General features: G+C 52.3%; 1 protein-coding gene across 1 annotated transcript in view; it reads right to left on the bottom strand.

Moving 5' to 3' along the window:
• Window positions 1-13,535, bottom strand: part of LOC132397517 (F-box only protein 24-like) — a gene marked incomplete at its 5' end in the record, with an annotated part of 200,799 nt that overhangs the window by 156,889 nt on the left and 30,375 nt on the right. The gene's annotated exons all lie outside the window — the stretch shown is intronic.

The following is a 13,535-nucleotide window of genomic DNA, read 5'->3' on the forward strand; positions in this document are numbered from 1 at the left end:
CCCTCAGACATGAAGCCCGGAGCAGGTCCACAGTCTCAGTTCATCACACAGCAGAGTAAAACATCACGGAGCCCTCAGACACAAAACCCAGAGCAAATGGAGCAGGTCCACAGTTTCAGTTCATCACACACCAGAGTAAAACATCACGGAGCACTCAGACACGAAGCCCGGAGCAGGTCCACAGTCTCAGTTCATCACACAGCAGAGTAAAACATCACGGAGCCCTCAGACACAAAACCCAGAGCAGATGGAGCAGGTCCACTGTCTCAGTTCATCACACAGCAGAGTAAAACATCACGGAGCCCTCAGACATGAAGCCCAGAGCAGATGGAGCAGGCCCACAGTCTCAGTTCATCACACAGCAGAGTAAAACATCACGGAGCCCTCAGACATGAAGCCCAGAGCAGATGGAGCAGGTCCACAGTCTCAGTTCATCACACAGCAGAGTAAAACATCACAGAGCCCTCAGACATGAAGCCCGGAGCAGATGGAGCAGGCCCACAGTCTCAGTTCATCACACAGCAGAGTAAAACATCACGGAGCCCTCAGACATGAAGCCCGGAGCAGGTCCACAGTCTCAGTTCATCACACAGCAGAGTAAAACATCACGGAGCCCTCAGACACAAAACCCAGAGCAGATGGAGCAGGTCCACAGTCTCAGTTCATCACACAGCAGAGTAAAACATCACGGAGCCCTCAGACATGAAGCCCGGAGCAGGTCCACAGTCTCAGTTCATCACACAGCAGAGTAAAACATCACGGAGCCCTCAGACATGAAGCCCGGAGCAGGTCCACAGTCTCAGTTCATCACACAGCAGAGTAAAACATCACGGAGCCCACAGACACAAAACCCAGAGCAGATGGAGCAGGTCCACAGTTTCAGTTCATCACACACCAGAGTAAAACATCACGGAGCACTCAGACACAAAACCCAGAGCAGATTGAGCAGGCCCACAGTTTCAGTTCATCACACACCAGAGTAAAACATCACGGAGCACTCAGACACGAAGCCCGGAGCAGGTCCACAGTCTCAGTTCATCACACAGCAGAGTAAAACATCACGGAGTCCTCAGACACAAAGCCCAGAGCAGATGGAGCAGGTCCACAGTCTCAGTTCATCACACGGCAGAGTAAAACATCACGGAGCCCTCAGACATGAAGCCCCGAGCAGATGGAGCAGGCCCACAGTCTCAGTTCATCACACAGCAGAGTAAAACATCACGGAGCCCTCAGACACAAAACCCAGAGCAGATGGAGCAGGTCCACAGTCTCAGTTCATCACACAGCAGAGTAAAACATCACGGAGCCCTCAGACACAAAGCCCAGAGCAGATGGAGCAGGTCCACAGTCTCAGTTCATCACACAGCAGAGTAAAACATCACGGAGCCCTCAGACATGAAGCCCGGAGCAGGTCCACAGTCTCAGTTCATCACACAGCAGAGTAAAACATCACGGAGCCCTCAGACAGAAAACCCAGAGCAGATGGAGCAGGTCCACAGTCTCAGTTCATCACACAGCAGAGTAAAACATCACGGAGCCCTCAGACATGAAGCCCGGAGCAGGTCCACAGTCTCAGTTCATCACACAGCAGAGTAAAACATCACGGAACCCTCAGACACAAAACTCAGAGCAGATGGAGCAGGTCCACAGTCTCAGTTCATCACACAGCAGAGTAAAACATCACGGAGCCCTCAGACATGAAGCACGGAGCAGGTCCACAGTCTCAGTTCATCACACAGCAGAGTAAAACATCACGAAGCCCTCAGACATGAAGCCCGGAGCAGGTCCACAGTCTCAGTTCATCACACAGCAGAGTAAAACATCACGGAGCCCTCAGACACAAAACCCAGAGCAGATGGAGCAGGTCCACAGTTTCAGTTCATCACACACCAGAGTAAAACATCACGGAGCACTCAGACACGAAGCCCGGTACAGGTCCACAGTCTCAGTTCATCACCCAGCAGAGTAAAACATCACGGAGCCCTCAGACATGAAGCCCAGAGCAGATGGAGCAGGTCCACAGTCTCAGTTCATCACACAGCAGAGTAAAACATCACGGAGCCCTCAGACATGAAGCCCGGAGCAGATGGAGCAGGCCCACAGTCTCAGTTCATCACACAGCAGAGTAAAACATCACGGAGCCCTCAGACATGAAACCCAGAGCAGATGGAGCAGGTCCACAGTCTCAGTTCATCACACAGCAGAGTAAAACATCACGGAGTCCTCAGACACAAAGCCCAGAGCAGATGGAGCAGGTCCACAGTCTCGGTTCATCACACAGCAGAGTAAAACATCACAGAGCCCTCAGACATGAAGCCCGGAGCAGATGGAGCAGGCCCACAGTCTCAGTTCATCACACAGCAGAGTAAAACAGCACGGAGCCCTCAGACATGAAGCCCGGAGCAGGTCCACAGTCTCAGTTCATCACACAGCAGAGTAAAACATCACGGAGCCCTCAGACACAAAACCCAGAGCAGATGGAGCAGGTCCACAGTCTCAGTTCATCACACAGCAGAGTAAAACATCACGGAGCCCTCAGACATGAAGCCCGGAGCAGATGGAGCAGGCCCACAGTCTCAGTTCATCACACAGCAGAGTAAAACATCACTGAGCCCTCAGACATGAAGCCCGGAGCAGGTCCACAGTCTCAGTTCATCACACAGCAGAGTAAAACATCACGGAGCCCTCAGACACAAAACCCAGAGCAAATGGAGCAGGTCCACAGTTTCAGTTCATCACACACCAGAGTAAAACATCACGGAGCACTCAGACACGAAGCCCGGAGCAGGTCCACAGTCTCAGTTCATCACACAGCAGAGTAAAACATCACGGAGCCCTCAGACACAAAACCCAGAGCAGATGGAGCAGGTCCACAGTCTCAGTTCATCACACAGCAGAGTAAAACATCACGGAGCCCTCAGACATGAAGCCCAGAGCAGATGGAGCAGGCCCACAGTCTCAGTTCATCACACAGCAGAGTAAAACATCACGGAGCCCTCAGACATGAAGCCCAGAGCAGATGGAGCAGGTCCACAGTCTCAGTTCATCACACAGCAGAGTAAAACATCACAGAGCCCTCAGACATGAAGCCCGGAGCAGATGGAGCAGGCCCACAGTCTCAGTTCATCACACAGCAGAGTAAAACATCACGGAGCCCTCAGACATGAAGCCCGGAGCAGGTCCACAGTCTCAGTTCATCACACAGCAGAGTAAAACATCACGGAGCCCTCAGACACAAAACCCAGAGCAGATGGAGCAGGTCCACAGTTTCAGTTCATCACACACCAGAGTAAAACATCACGGAGCACTCAGACACGAAGCCCGGAGCAGGTCCACAGTCTCAGTTCATCACACAGCAGAGTAAAACATCACGGAGCCCTCAGACACAAAACCCAGAGCAGATGGAGCAGGTCCACAGTCTCAGTTCATCACACAGCAGAGTAAAACATCACGGAGCCCTCAGACATGAAGCCCAGAGCAGATGGAGCAGGCCCACAGTCTCAGTTCATCACACAGCAGAGTAAAACATCACGGAGCCCTCAGACATGAAGCCCAGAGCAGATGGAGCAGGTCCACAGTCTCAGTTCATCACACAGCAGAGTAAAACATCACGGAGTCCTCAGACACAAAGCACAGAGCAGATGGAGCAGGTCCACAGTCTCAGTTCATCACACAGCAGAGTAAAACATCACGGAGCTCTCAGACATGAAGCCGAGAGCAGATGGAGCAGGCCCACCGTCTCAGTTCATCACACAGCAGAGTAAAACATCACAGAGCCCTCAGACATGAAGCCCGGAGCAGATGGAGCAGGCCCACAGTCTCAGTTCATCACACAGCAGAGTAAAACATCACGGAGCCCTCAGACACAAAACCCAGAGCAGATGGAGCAGGTCCACTGTCTCAGTTCATCACACAGCAGAGTAAAACATCACGGAGCCCTCAGACACAAAACCCAGAGCAGATGGAGCAGGTCCACAGTCTCAGTTCATCACACAGCAGAGTAAAACATCACGGAGCCCTCAGACATGAAGCCCGGAGCAGATGGAGCAGGCCCACAGTCTCAGTTCATCACACAGCAGAGTAAAACATCACGGAGCCCTCAGACATGAAGCCCGGAGCAGGTCCACAGTCTCAGTTCATCACACAGCAGAGTAAAACATCACGGAGCCCTCAGACACAAAACCCAGAGCAGATGGAGCAGGTCCACAGTTTCAGTTCATCACACACCAGAGTAAAACATCACGGAGCACTCAGACACGAAGCCCGGAGCAGGTCCACAGTCTCAGTTCATCACACAGCAGAGTAAAACATCACGGAGCCCTCAGACATGAAGCCCGGAGCAGATGCAGCAGGCCCACAGTCTCAGTTCATCACACAGCAAAGTAAAACATCACAGAGCCCTCAGACATGATGCCCGGAGCAGATGGAGCAGGTCCACAGTCTCAGTTCATCACACAGCAGAGTAAAACATCACAGAGCCCTCAGACATGAAGCCCGGAGCAGATGGAGCAGGTCCACAGTCTCAGTTCATCACGCAGCAGAGTAAAACATCACGGAGCCCTCAGACACAAAACCCAGAGCAGATGGAGCAAGTCCACAGTCTCAGTTCATCACACAGCAGAGTAAAACATCACGGAGCCCTCAGACACAAAACCCAGAGCAGATGGAGCAGGTCCACAGTCTCAGTTCATCACACAGCAGAGTAAAACATCACGGAGCCCTCAGACATGAAGCACGGAGCAGGTCCACAGTCTCAGTTCATCACACAGCAGAGTAAAACATCACGGAGCCCTCAGACACAAAACCCAGAGCAGATGGAGCAGGTCCACAGTCTCAGTTCATCACACAGCAGAGTAAAACATCACGGAGCCCTCAGACATGAAGCCCGGAGCAGGTCCACAGTCTCAGTTCATCACACAGCAGAGTAAAACATCACGGAGCCCTCAGACACAAAACCCAGAGCAGATGGAGCAGGTCCACAGTCTCAGTTCATCACACAGCAGAGTAAAACATCACGGAGCCCTCAGACATGAAGCACGGAGCAGGTCCACAGTCTCAGTTCATCACACAGCAGAGTAAAACATCACGAAGCCCTCAGACATGAAGCCCGGAGCAGGTCCACAGTCTCAGTTCATCACACAGCAGAGTAAAACATCACGGAGCCCTCAGACACAAAACCCAGAGCAGATGGAGCAGGTCCACAGTTTCAGTTCATCACACACCAGAGTAAAACATCACGGAGCACTCAGACACGAAGCCCGGTACAGGTCCACAGTCTCAGTTCATCACACAGCAGAGTAAAACATCACGGAGCCCTCAGACATGAAGCCCAGAGCAGATGGAGCAGGTCCACAGTCTCAGTTCATCACACAGCAGAGTAAAACATCACGGAGCCCTCAGACATGAAGCCCGGAGCAGGTCCACAGTCTCAGTTCATCACACAGCAGAGTAAAACATCACGGAGCCCTCAGACACAAAACCCAGAGCAGATGGAGCAGGTCCACAGTCTCAGTTCATCACACAGCAGAGTAAAACATCACGGAGCCCTCAGACATGAAGCCCGGAGCAGGTCCACAGTCTCAGTTCATCACACAGCAGAGTAAAACATCACGGAGCCCACAGACACAAAACCCAGAGCAGATGGAGCAGGTCCACAGTTTCAGTTCATCACACACCAGAGTAAAACATCACGGAGCACTCAGACACAAAACCCAGAGCAGATTGAGCAGGCCCACAGTTTCAGTTCATCACACACCAGAGTAAAACATCACGGAGCACTCAGACACGAAGCCCGGAGCAGGTCCACAGTCTCAGTTCATCACACAGCAGAGTAAAACATCACGGAGTCCTCAGACACAAAGCCCAGAGCAGATGGAGCAGGTCCACAGTCTCAGTTCATCACACGGCAGAGTAAAACATCACGGAGCCCTCAGACATGAAGCCCCGAGCAGATGGAGCAGGCCCACAGTCTCAGTTCATCACACAGCAGAGTAAAACATCACGGAGCCCTCAGACACAAAACCCAGAGCAGATGGAGCAGGTCCACAGTTTCAGTTCATCACACACCAGAGTAAAACATCACGGAGCACTCAGACACGAAGCCCGGAGCAGGTCCACAGTCTCAGTTCATCACACAGCAGAGTAAAACATCACGGAGCCCTCAGACACAAAACCCAGAGCAGATGGAGCAGGTCCACAGTCTCAGTTCATCACACAGCAGAGTAAAACATCACGGAGCCCTCAGACATGAAGCCCGGAGCAGATGGAGCAGGTCCACAGTCTCAGTTCATCACACAGCAGAGTAAAACATCACAGAGCCCTCAGACATGAAGCCCGGAGCAGATGGAGCAGGCCCACAGTCTCAGTTCATCACACAGCAAAGTAAAGCATCACAGAGCCCTCAGACATGAAGCCCGGAGCAGATGGAGCAGGTCCACAGTCTCAGTTCATCACACAGCAGAGTAAAACATCACAGAGCCCTCAGACATGAAGCCCGGAGCAGATGGAGCAGGCCCACAGTCTCAGTTCATCACACAGCAGAGTGAAACATCACGGAGCCCTCAGACACAAAACCCAGAGCAGATGGAGCAGGTCCACAGTCTCAGTTCATCACACAGCAGAGTAAAACATCACGGAGCCCTCAGACACAAAACCCAGAGCAGATGGAGCAGGTCCACTGTCTCAGTTCATTACACAGCAGAGTAAAACATCACGGAGCCCTCAGACATGAAGCCCGGAGCAGGTCCACAGTCTCAGTTCATCACACAGCAGAGTAAAACATCACGGAGCCCTCAGACACAAAACCCAGAGCAGATGGAGCAGGTCCACAGTCTCAGTTCATCACACAGCAGAGTAAAACATCACGGAGCCCTCAGACAAGCAGTCCGGAGCAGGTCCACAGTCTCAGTTCATCACACAGCAGAGTAAAACATCACGAAGCCCTCAGACATGAAGCCCGGAGCAGGTCCACAGTCTCAGTTCATCACACAGCAGAGTAAAACATCACGGAGCCCTCAGACATGAAGCCCGGAGCAGGTCCACAGTCTCAGTTCATCACACAGCAGAGTAAAACATCACGGAGCCCTCAGACACAAAACCCAGAGCAGATGGAGCAGGTCCACTGTTTCAGCTCATCACACACCAGAGTAAAACATCACGGAGCACTCAGACACGAAGCCCGGAGCAGGTCCACAGTCTCAGTTCATCACACAGCAGAGTAAAACATCACGGAGCCCTCAGAAACAAAACCCAGAGCAGATGGAGCAGGTCCACAGTCTCAGTTCATCACACAGCAGAGTAAAACATCACGGAGCCCTCAGACATGAAGCCCGGAGCAGGTCCACAGTCTCAGTTCATCACACAGCAGAGTAAAACATCACGGACCCTTCAGACACAAAACCCAGAGCAGATGGAGCAGGTCCACAGTCTCAGTTCATCACACAGCAGAGTAAAACATCACGGAGCCTTCAGACACGAAGCCCGGAGCAGATGGAGCAGGCCCACAGTCTCAGTTCATCACACAGCAGAGTAAAACATCACGGAGCCTTCAGACACGAAGCCCGGAGCAGATGGAGCAGGCCCACAGTCTCAGTTCATCACACAGCAGAGTAAAACATCACGGAGCCCTCAGACACAAAACCCAGAGCAGATGGAGCAGGTCCACAGTCTCAGTTCATCACACAGCAGAGAAAAACATCACGGAGCCCTCAGACATAAAGCCCGGAGCAGGTCCACAGTCTCAGTTCATCACACAGCAGAGTAAAACATCACGGAGCCCTCAGACATAAAGCCCGGAGCAGGTCCACAGTCTCAGTTCATCACACAGCAGAGTAAAACATCACGGAGCCCTCAGACACAAAACCCAGAGCAGATGGAGCAGGTCCACAGTCTCAGTTCATCACACAGCAGAGTAAAACATCACAGAGCCCTCAGACATGAAGCCCGGAGCAGATGGAGCAGGTCCACAGTCTCAGTTCATCACACAGCAGAGTAAAACATCACAGAGCCCTCAGACATGAAGCCCAGAGCAGATGGAGCAGGTCCACAGTCTCAGTTCATCACACAGCAGAGTAAAACATCACAGAGCCCTCAGACATGAAACCCAGAGCAGATGGAGCAGGTCCACAGTCTCAGTTCATCACACAGCAGAGTAAAACATCACAGAGCCCTCAGACATGAAGCCCGGAGCAGATGGAGCAGGCCCACAGTCTCAGTTCATCACACAGCAGAGTAAAACATCACGGAGCCCTCAGACATGAAGCCCGGAGCAGGCCCACAGTCTCAGTTCATCACACAGCAGAGTAAAACATCACGGAGCCCTCAGACATGAAGCCCAGAGCAGATGGAGCAGGCCCACAGTCTCAGTTCATCACACAGCAGAGTAAAACATCACGGAGCCCTCAGACATGAAGCCCGGAGCAGGTCCACAGTCTCAGTTCATCACACAGCAGAGTAAAACATCACGGAGCCCACAGACACAAAACCCAGAGCAGATGGAGCAGGTCCACAGTCTCAGTTCATCACACAGCAGAGTAAAACATCACGCAGCCCTCAGACATGAAGCCCGGAGCAGGTCCACAGTCTCAGTTCATCACACAGCAGAGTAAAACATCACGGAGCCCTCAGACACAAAACCCAGAGCAGATGGAGCAGGTCCACAGTTTCAGTTCATCACACACCAGAGTAAAACATCACGGAGCACTCAGACACAAAACCCAGAGCAGATTGAGCAGGCCCACAGTTTCAGTTCATCACACACCAGAGTAAAACATCACGGAGCACTCAGACACGAAGCCCGGAGCAGGTCCACAGTCTCAGTTCATCACACAGCAGAGTAAAACATCACGGAGTCCTCAGACACAAAGCCCAGAGCAGATGGAGCAGGTCCACAGTCTCAGTTCATCACACGGCAGAGTAAAACATCACGGAGCCCTCAGACATGAAGCCCCGAGCAGATGGAGCAGGCCCACAATCTCAGTTCATCACACAGCAGAGTAAAACATCAAGGAGTCCTCAGACACAAAACACAGAGCAGATGGAGCAGGTCCACAGTTTCAGTTCATCACACACCAGAGTAAAACATCACGGAGCACTCAGACACGAAGCCCGGAGCAGGTCCACAGTCTCAGTTCATCACACAGCAGAGTAAAACATCACGGAGCCCTCAGACACAAAACCCAGAGCAGATGGAGCAGGTCCACAGTCTCAGTTCATCACACAGCAGAGTAAAACATCACAGAGCCCTCAGACATGAAGCCCGGAGCAGATGGAGCAGGTCCACAGTCTCAGTTCATCACACAGCAGAGTAAAACATCACAGAGCCCTCAGACATGAAGCCCGGAGCAGATGGAGCAGGCCCACAGTCTCAGTTCATCACACAGCAAAGTAAAGCATCACAGAGCCCTCAGACATGAAGCCCGGAGCAGATGGAGCAGGTCCACAGTCTCAGTTCATCACACAGCAGAGTAAAACATCACAGAGCCCTCAGACATGAAGCCCGGAGCAGATGGAGCAGGCCCACAGTCTCAGTTCATCACACAGCAGAGTGAAACATCACGGAGCCCTCAGACACAAAACCCAGAGCAGATGGAGCAGGTCCACAGTCTCAGTTCATCACACAGCAGAGTAAAACATCACGGAGCCCTCAGACACAAAACCCAGAGCAGATGGAGCAGGTCCACTGTCTCAGTTCATCACACAGCAGAGTAAAACATCACGGAGCCCTCAGACATGAAGCCCGGAGCAGGTCCACAGTCTCAGTTCATCACACAGCAGAGTAAAACATCACGGAGCCCTCAGACACAAAACCCAGAGCAGATGGAGCAGGTCCACAGTCTCAGTTCATCACACAGCAGAGTAAAACATCACGGAGCCCTCAGACATGAAGTCCGGAGCAGGTCCACAGTCTCAGTTCATCACACAGCAGAGTAAAACATCACGAAGCCCTCAGACATGAAGCCCGGAGCAGGTCCACAGTCTCAGTTCATCACACAGCAGAGTAAAACATCACGGAGCCCTCAGACATGAAGCCCGGAGCAGGTCCACAGTCTCAGTTCATCACACAGCAGAGTAAAACATCACGGAGCCCTCAGACACAAAACCCAGAGCAGATGGAGCAGGTCCACTGTTTCAGCTCATCACACACCAGAGTAAAACATCACGGAGCACTCAGACACGAAGCCCGGAGCAGGTCCACAGTCTCAGTTCATCACACAGCAGAGTAAAACATCACGGAGCCCTCAGAAACAAAACCCAGAGCAGATGGAGCAGGTCCACAGTCTCAGTTCATCACACAGCAGAGTAAAACATCACGGAGCCCTCAGACATGAAGCCCGGAGCAGGTCCACAGTCTCAGTTCATCACACAGCAGAGTAAAACATCACGGAGCCTTCAGACACAAAACCCAGAGCAGATGGAGCAGGTCCACAGTCTCAGTTCATCACACAGCAGAGTAAAACATCACGGAGCCTTCAGACACGAAGCCCGGAGCAGATGGAGCAGGCCCACAGTCTCAGTTCATCACACAGCAGAGTAAAACATCACGGAGCCTTCAGACACGAAGCCCGGAGCAGATGGAGCAGGCCCACAGTCTCAGTTCATCACACAGCAGAGTAAAACATCACGGAGCCCTCAGACATGAAGCCCGGAGCAGATGGAGCAGGCCCACAGTCTCAGTTCATCACACAGCAGAGTAAAACATCACGGAGCCTACAGACACGAAGCCCGGAGCAGATGGAGCAGGCCCACAGTCTCAGTTCATCACACAGCAGAGTAAAACATCACGGAGCCTTCAGACACGAAGCCCGGAGCAGATGGAGCAGGCCCACAGTCTCAGTTCATCACACAGCAGAGTAAAACATCACGCAGCCCTCAGACATGAAGCCCGGAGCAGATGGAGCAGGTCCACAGTCTCAGTTCATCACACAGCAGAGTAAAACATCACAGAGCCCTCAGACATGAAGCCCGGAGCAGATGGAGCAGGTCCACAGTCTCAGTTCATCACACAGCAGAGTAAAACATCACGGAGCCCTCAGACACGAAGCCCAGAGCAGATGGAGCAGGCCCACAGTCTCAGTTCATCACACAGCAGAGTAAAACATCACGGAGCCCTCAGACACAAAACCCAGAGCAGATGGAGCAGGTCCACAGTCTCAGTTCATCACACAGCAGAGTAAAATATCACGGAGCCCTCAGACATAAAGCCCGGAGCAGGTCCACAGTCTCAGTTCATCATACAGCAGAGTAAAATATCACGGAGCCCTCAGACACAAAACCCAGAGCAGATGGAGCAGGTCCACAGTCTCAGTTCATCACACAGCAGAGTAAAACATCACAGAGCCCTCAGACATGAAGCCCGGAGCAGATGGAGCAGGTCCACAGTCTCAGTTCATCACACAGCAGAGTAAAACATCACAGAGCCCTCAGACATGAAACCCAGAGCAGATGGAGCAGGTCCACAGTCTCAGTTCATCACACAGCAGAGTAAAACATCACAGAGCCCTCAGACATGAAGCCCGGAGCAGCTGGAGCAGGCCCACAGTCTCAGTTCATCACACAGCAGAGTAAAACATCACGGAGCCCTCAGACATGAAGCCCGGAGCAGGCCCACAGTCTCAGTTCATCACACAGCAGAGTAAAACATCACGGAGCCCTCAGACATGAAGCCCAGAGCAGATGGAGCAGGCCCACAGTCTCAGTTCATCACACAGCAGAGTAAAACATCACGGAGCCCTCAGACATGAAGCCCGGAGCAGGTCCACAGTCTCAGTTCATCACACAGCAGAGTAAAACATCACGGAGCCCTCAGACACAAAACCCAGAGCAGATGGAGCAGGTCCACAGTCTCAGTTCATCACACAGCAGAGTAAAACATCACGGAGCCCTCAGACATGAAGCCCGGAGCAGGTCCACAGTCTCAGTTCATCACACAGCAGAGTAAAACATCACGGAGCCCTCAGACACAAAACCCAGAGCAGATGGAGCAGGTCCACAGTCTCAGTTCATCACACAGCAGAGTAAAACATCACGGAGCCCTCAGACATGAAGCACGGAGCAGGTCCACAGTCTCAGTTCATCACACAGCAGAGTAAAACATCACGGAGCCCTCAGACACAAAACCCAGAGCAGATGGAGCAGGTCCACAGTTTCAGTTCATCACACACCAGAGTAAAACATCACGGAGCACTCAGACACGAAGCCCGGAGCAGGTCCACAGTCTCAGTTCATCACACAGCAGAGTAAAACATCACGGAGCCCTCAGACACAAAACCCAGAGCAGATGGAGCAGGTCCACAGTCTCAGTTCATCACACAGCAGAGTAAAACATCACGGAGCCCTCAGACATGAAGCCCGGAGCAGGTCCACAGTCTCAGTTCATCACACAGCAGAGTAAAACATCACGAAGCCCTCAGACACAAAACACAGAGCAGATGGAGCAGGTCCACAGTCTCAGTTCATCACACAGCAGAGTAAAACATCACAGAGCCCTCAGACATGAAGCCCGGAGCAGATGGAGCAGGTTCACAGTCTCAGTTCATCACACAGCAGAGTAAAACATCACAGAGCCCTCAGACATGAAGCCCGGAGCAGATGGAGCAGGCCCACAGTCTCAGTTCATCACACAGCAAAGTAAAGCATCACAGAGCCCTCAGACATGAAGCCCGGAGCAGATGGAGCAGGTCCACAGTCTCAGTTCATCACACAGCAGAGTAAAACATCACAGAGCCCTCAGACATGAAGCCCAGAGCAGATGGAGCAGGCCCACAGTCTCAGTTCATCACACAGCAGAGTGAAACATCACGGAGCCCTCAGACACAAAACCCAGAGCAGATGGAGCAGGTCCACAGTCTCAGTTCATCACACAGCAGAGTAAAACATCACGGAGCCCTCAGACACAAAACCCAGAGCAGATGGAGCAGGTCCACTGTCTCAGTTCATCACACAGCAGAGTAAAACATCACGGAGCCCTCAGACATGAAGCCCGGAGCAGGTCCACAGTCTCAGTTCATCACACAGCAGAGTAAAACATCACGGAGCCCTCAGACACAAAACCCAGAGCAGATGGAGCAGGTCCACAGTCTCAGTTCATCACACAGCAGAGTAAAACATCACGGAGCCCTCAGACATGAAGTCCGGAGCAGGTCCACAGTCTCAGTTCATCACACAGCAGAGTAAAACATCACGAAGCCCTCAGACATGAAGCCCGGAGCAGGTCCACAGTCTCAGTTCATCACACAGCAGAGTAAAACATCACGGAGCCCTCAGACATGAAGCCCGGAGCAGGTCCACAGTCTCAGTTCATCACACAGCAGAGTAAAACATCACGGAGCCCTCAGACACAAAACCCAGAGCAGATGGAGCAGGTACACTGTTTCAGCTCATCACACACCAGAGTAAAACATCACGGAGCACTCAGACACGAAGCCCGGAGCAGGTCCACAGTCTCAGTTCATCACACAGCAGAGTAAAACATCACGGAGCCCTCAGAAACAAAACCCAGAGCAGATGGAGCAGGTCCTCAGTCTCAGTTCATCACA

Source organism: Hypanus sabinus, chromosome 7, assembly GCF_030144855.1.
Source record: "Hypanus sabinus isolate sHypSab1 chromosome 7, sHypSab1.hap1, whole genome shotgun sequence".
NCBI classification, from domain to species: Eukaryota; Metazoa; Chordata; class Chondrichthyes; order Myliobatiformes; family Dasyatidae; genus Hypanus; species Hypanus sabinus.